Genomic DNA, 7054 nt, shown 5'->3' with positions numbered 1-7054 from the left:
AGGAGACATGTAACACAAAAAGAGATTTTCTATTTCATGAGCATGTACGAGGCGGTCCACTTCAACATAACAAATGAGTGGAGATGGGGGCACATCGCGCTCACCTTACAAACGAACTTGTTTACCATTCACCTCAAAAGCAAAAGTATTATCTAGATAACTGTGTGAAAGAGATGGTCCTAAATGAAACAACCATTCATGACCCAAAATAACATCAGCTCTAGTAATATGCATAGCCTGAAAATCTAAGTGCATTTCATGTCCCTGAAGACTGAGTGGTACTTGCTTAACCAACCGTGTCCCATACATGGTAATCATGCCCATTAGAAAGAGACCCATGTATTTAGGATAACTAGGGCTTTGTGGCAATTTTAAAATTTTAACCAAATGATATTTCAGAAAGTTATGTGTAGCCCCATCATCAATCATGACATGAACTCTTCGTCCGTTGTTGATGTGTCCATGCTTTCGAACCAAAGCATAAGGATCGAAAGAGGATACCCACATCATAGAGGTTACACAACACTCATGCATGGCATCAGTATGGCATACTTGAACTTTAAATTTTTTTTGAGAAGTACTATCAAGGCACTAGGCGCCCAGGTGGGTATCGACGTACGGAGTACCACAGACAGCATCCACATGTGGTGTGCATGTTTTCACGATCAATATCGCTAGATATCGAGGTATTTATACATATTCATTGCTTATTTAGGTTTTTCATAGTCATTTGTTTACATGTTTATATGTGCTTTTCTATATTTTTAAAATGAGCGGCATGGTTGATTGTGTCATGTAGGGTCCCACACCTACCATTTAAAGACTCACTCAGGAGCTGATAGAGGAGAAAGGAGATCGACCATCCTAGAGCAGCATTGGAGATGACAGAGGAAGCGAGTGCAAAGGTGTGCCATGCAAGAGAGAGTGACATCCACCAGGTAGGTCTCTCTTGTATGTAAAAGAGTGATAATTAAGGTCAAGTTATAAATTTCTTTAAGTAATACCTAATGAGAGAGACTAATCAATTAATTATATGCTTTACTTTTTAAGTAGGCCCAGGATGAGGTAGAGAGTGTTAGAGCTGAGGCGAAGGAGCACATGATTGTGCAACATAGGGTAGAGCAGTTGATCTTGTATGTTCGAGAGTTCCACAGGTCTTCTGACGTGACAATGTCTTACTTGCCTTTATATCTGTGGCTTGTTATGGGAGGTTTTTTTATGATCTCTCCCTTAAGATGCACCACCATTCCTCCGCGACACATGCTTTTGCACTCTATGTCTTCAGGACATTGATAGTACTGGTGGATATGCTCTAGGATGTGGGCATTTTTTCCATTTGTCCTACATCACCCAGGAGCTAGTACACTTCTCGACATGTCCCTCTTGCCGAGCACAAGTTGACCTAGTGACATACACAGTTCTCGGCATTAACGATCTTCACCTAGGCTTCGCTCAAGTCAATACTAGGACTAGCAGGCCACTTGATTTTACATTAGCTAGTGACTAAGAACTCGATGTTGTCGATGATAGCAGTGATCAGGAGACTGAGGTGCCTCTCCAGAGATTGAGTGGAGGGCACATGAGTTTGATGGATACAAGAGAGTCCTTCAGAAGAGATGGCTCATAGCACACGAGCGTGTGCATGGTTCTAGTCCCAGTGGCACCTCAGGTGATGGTTCTAGCAGCAGTGCTGCTTCATATGAGCAGTGTGTCCTTACAGCAAAGGAAAGGTGGCAAGCATGGACCATTGCCGATTACAAATTTTGGTTTACAAGATAGAGACGTCTTGTAATAGCACGGCGTAGAGAGAGGGAGAATCTCCCCGCAGATCTTCGACGACCCCACAGCCAACACAGCCTCCTCAACGTGCATAGTAGCCTCGACGTGCACGTCGACCACCAGTTAGAGATGATGATATTGATTGGGTTCCTGTTGATAGTGACTAAACTTAGACTAGCTGGGTTAGCTCACTTACATTGTACTTAGATTTATTGGTAGTGTGACTAACCTCAGACTAGCTAGGGTAGCTCATTTTCATTATGCCTTAATCTATTGAGTTAGTGGTTAAATCTAGAGTAGCTAGGTTAGCTCACATTCTAACATACCTAGTTGATGTTTATATCATTATGAGTTTTTCATTATTGAGAATGATTGCATTTTAGTTGATGTTCATGGTTTATGGATTTTTTTAACACTTTGGCTATCATATTGTTTGTTGAAAATTACCACGTCATTATACCCAAACATGCTCCAATGCTGACCAAACTTTGCGAGCATGTGGGGGGCCCACCCCCACATGCTTGCAAAGTTTGGTTAGCATCGGAGCATGTTTAGATTATAAATTAGCACCTAGTGTGTATTTTTCAAGTCTCTTAGTGCTTGAGAGTCCATGGAAAATCATGCTCTTTCCCATGCCATTGTACCCAAACATGCTTTGATATTGACCAAACTTTGCGAGCATGTTGTGGAACCCACTCCCACATGCTTGCAAAGTTTGGTCAACATCAGAGCATGTTTAGATTAAAAATTAGCGCCCCCCCAGTGTAAAATTTTCAAGTCTCTTTAGTGCTCGATAGGCCATGGAAAATATTACTCTTTCCCATGCTATTGTACCCAAACATGCTTCGATGGTGACCAAACTTTGCAAGCATGTGGGGGGGGGGGGGGACGCACCCCCACATGCTCACATAGTTTGGTCATCATCGCAGCATGTTTGGATTAGCATTTAGCACCCACTAATAACTACGGATTTTTCAAGTCTCTTAGTACTCGAGAGGCCATGAAAAATCCCGGTCTTTCCCATTCCATCATACTCAAACATGCTCCGATGCTAAACAAACTTTGCGAGCATGTGGGTGGGGCCCACCCCTAGAAGCTCGCAAAGTTTGGTCAGCATCAGAGCATTTTTGGATTAGCAATTAGCGCCCAATACGGATTTTTCAAGTCTCTTAGTGCTGGAGAGGCCATGTAAAATCCCGCTCTTCCCCATGCCATCGTACCCAAACATGCTTCGATGCTGACCAAACTTTGTGAGCATGTGGGGGGCCACCTCCACATACTCGCAAAGTTTGGTCAGCATTGAATCATGTTTGGATTAGCAATTAGTGCCACCCAGTGTAGATTTTTCAAGTCTCTTAGTGGAGGCCATGGAAAATCCCGATCTTCTCCATGCCATTGTACCCAAGCATACTTCAATGGTCACCAAACTTTGTGAGCATGTAGGGGACCTCCACATGCTCTCAAAGTTTGGTCACCAAATCGCAGCATGTTTGGATTAGCAATTAGCGCCCAGTGTATATTTTTCAAGTCTCTTAGTGCTCGAGAGGCCATGGAAACTCCCACTCTTTCCCATGCCATCATACCCAAACATGTTCTCATGCTGACCAAACTTTGTGAGCATGTGGGGGGAACCCACCCCCACATGCTCGCAAAGTTTTGTTCGCATCAGAGCATGTTTAGATTAGCAATTATCGTCTAGTGTAGATTTTTCAAGTCTCTTAGTGCTCGAGAGGCCATGGAAAATCCCGCTCTTCCCATGCCATCATACCCGAACATGCTCTGATGTGCTGACCAAACTTTGCGAGCATGTGGAGGGGACCCACCCCCACATGCTTGCAAAGTTTGGTCAGCATCATCGGAGTATGTTTGGATTAGAAAATAGTGCCCAGTGTAGATTTTTCAAGTCTATTAGTGCCCGAGAGGTCATGGAAAATCCCACTCTTTCTCATGCCATCGTACCCAAACATGCTCCAATGCTGACCAAACTTTACGTGCATGTGGGGGGGAATGACTCCCACATGCTCCCAAGGCTTGGTTAACATTAGAGTATGTTTAGATTAGCAATTAGCACAAAGTGTGGATTTTTCAAGTCTCCTAGTGCTCAAGAGGCCATTGAAAATCCTGCTCTTCCCCATGCCATCGTACCCAAACATGCTACCATGGTGACCAAACTTTGCAAGCATGTGAGAGGGACCTAGCTCCACGTTCTTGCAAAGTTTGGTCTCCATCGGAGCATGTTTGGATTAGCAATTAGCGCCCAGTTCCTCTTGAGCACTAAGTGTTAAGCAAACAATACGGTAGCCAAAGTGTTAAAAAAATCCATAAAACATTAACATCAACCAAAGTGCAATGATCCTCAATAAAAACATTAACTCATAAGATATAAACATCAACTAAGTACATCAAAATGTGAGCTAACCCAGCTACTTTGGGTTTAGACACTAACTCAATAGATTAAAGCATAATGTAAATGAGCTACCCCAGCTAGTCTACGGTTAGTCATTGCTAATAAATCTGAGTACAATGTAAGTGAGCTAACCTAGCTAGTTTGAGTTTAGTCACTATATCAACATAGAGTTATAGTTAGCAGCACCCTCTCTAACTCTGAAATGCTCTAGAATTATCTCATGGTCTTCCAGTCAAAGTTGAGAACATGGGCGAGATCTCTATTTTTGTCTCTTTACTAGATCAAGAGTGAGCCTGGTAGAAACCACTAGATGAGAGAATTGAAATGCCTCTAACTCCCAGTTCCACTGCTGGAACTCAAGACTCCCCCGACAGTATCCAATCTCTTAGTAGAACCGGCCTACCACAATCATGCTATGGGCATCAAAAGAAAACCCATGATCATCCATTGTATCTTGGTCAAGGATGCACTTTAGCTTAGTGCAACTCATTAGATAGTAGTATACTCCCTCTTTATTGCCCTCACCGACAATTATGGCAAATACATCACCCTCTTGTTAGCAAATCTGCCACGTCATCATAGTTGGCCATCAGCACAAGACTTGTGTGCTCATCGGACACAACACTAGATGTGAAGGATGCTCGGGGGAGAGGACTGTTTGTATCCATGCATCTGCCCATCCTATTGAGGCACAATGTGACCAATCGCCATCCATACATGCTCCACAAAAGCACGCAAACTGTCATGTGTAAATCTTGGGGGCACCATGCACGTCCTCCTGATGGAAAATGTAAGTCCAAGGTTCTAGGTACTATGTAACAATCATGGGGGCCTCTAAGGTCAATTATGCCACCATCCACATACCAAAAAAATCTGATGATAATCCAAGTATCATGTTTGGGATAGGATGATGCTTGCGTCCACACAAATGTTGGGAGCACCACTCGACCATGTGGCACACATCTTTGAACGGCTTAGCATCCTGTTGTAGTTGATGATGTCTCATAGCACGTTTCACACATGCGCCCTCACCATCATGCTCTCCCTTCCCATGACCAGTCTCAAAGAATGACCAAATCACTCTGGGATATTAGATTGCACATGCCACCTATAAATCCATAAAAACAAGTCTTAGTTATTGTTTTCTTCAAGATGTTCTAGTGAATCTAGTTTAATTACAAATCTAAGAGAACTATAAGTACTACCTGTAGAGCCAATAAAACTATAATGTGACGACTTGAGTTGTGCACCACAGCCATCCGACCAAACACATCGCTGGCCACATGATGTGACTCCGGGTTGAGTTAAGTGAGAGTTATTGGATAAGGACGTCTGCTGCTGCTGGCGATGATCGTGGGGTGAGTGGAGTAGTAAGGTATGTCTAAAAGTTTCACCCGAGCTAGTGAGGAATCAAGTTGGGTTGTTTTCTCTGTGTACCATAATCGTTTTCTCTCTACTAAGCCTCCGTCTAAAGTTGATGTCACTAAATGTTTGCAAGATGATATTTTCCATGGTAGAGTTGTCTTCCAAGTTTTCTACTTAGGTAAGGGATTCTTTAATATCACTTTCACTAAGGCACATGCCGTCTTTGAGCTGTTTGCAAGAGCCCCTCTGTTTATGGATCATAGGCTGATGCATGCAATACCGTTTGACCCATTCTTTGATGTAAATAAGGCTGATCCCCGACACCCAAGGGTACAAAAACACAAAGACAAGAAGTGAAAATGAAGAAAGAGGGCTTACTATATGAAGGGCTATGCCCAAAACCTTGCTCATTTGAATAATCCTACAAAAAAGAAACATAATCAATAAAAATGTTAGTCCTCAATTAACACATAAGTAAGCAAGAAGAATAAGAGAAAAAAGAGGTCAATGTCCTAAACCCTACTCTTAATGCATAAGTGAATGGAAAAATTGGTTTATGTTAAGCCTAAACCTATGCATAATGCATAGAATGCTTAATAGAAAGCTTTGATGGAGAGCTCTCCCATCAAAGCTCTCTATTAGAACTCTATGCACATTAGGCTAGGGTTAGGGAAAGGGAGAGGAAAGAGAGGAGAAGGGAGAAGAGGAGAGAGGGGAAAGGAGAGAAGCTCACATATAACTATTTCCAAGCTTTCCATGAAAGCTTGGAAGAAGACATGAAACCATGAAAGAGGGAAAAAGCAAGAAGTGATTACCTTGGAGAGGGAGACTTGATTGATTCAACACCCTTGAAGGATGAGTTGAGGTGGGAGGAAAACTCGGGCTGTAGGCGTAGCTGTGCATGTGCAGCAATAGGGAAGCAGGTAGGTATTGATACTCGTCAACGGGGTGATTTAGGTGGGAGTGATCGTTTCGCAAGTCGCTGGTGAGCAGCAAAATTTCAATGCTAGCTTCGCTGGGGTGAGCAGTGAAAAAACGTTAATGTGGTCCCTATCTAGACGAAAACTTGGGTAAATTATTATTTGCAGTACTCGATGTTGTTGTGTGTTTTGTATGAACCCTAAACCAGTTTTGGCCAGGTTAAAGATGCCTGACATTGATCATCAAGGGCCGAAAGTTGGATCCAAGGCATGGTCGAGAGAAAAAATTCGATGTGTGTGTGATCGATGCAAGGGACAGTATGAACGACAACATCCTATAACATTTGAGCATGTCTGAACATATGGTCTTCATAAGGCAGTGACGCAACCAAGTGCGGATGATGACATAGAGGAGAACCATAGGAGAGTTCTAGGTAATATGCCACACCATTCGGTGACATCAGGGTAGAGTGCGGAAGGTGGCAAGGCTTCATATGGAAAGCATGGCTGAGACTCATCTTCCCCAACCAATGAATGAGTGTGCCGAATGTGGCAAGGCTTCATATGGAAAGCATGGATGAGA

Source organism: Cibotium barometz, chromosome 45, assembly GCF_041138505.1.
Source record: "Cibotium barometz isolate CiBa-2024 chromosome 45, ASM4113850v1, whole genome shotgun sequence".
NCBI classification, from domain to species: domain Eukaryota; kingdom Viridiplantae; phylum Streptophyta; class Polypodiopsida; order Cyatheales; family Cibotiaceae; genus Cibotium; species Cibotium barometz.
This window is presented reverse-complemented; position numbering follows the sequence as displayed.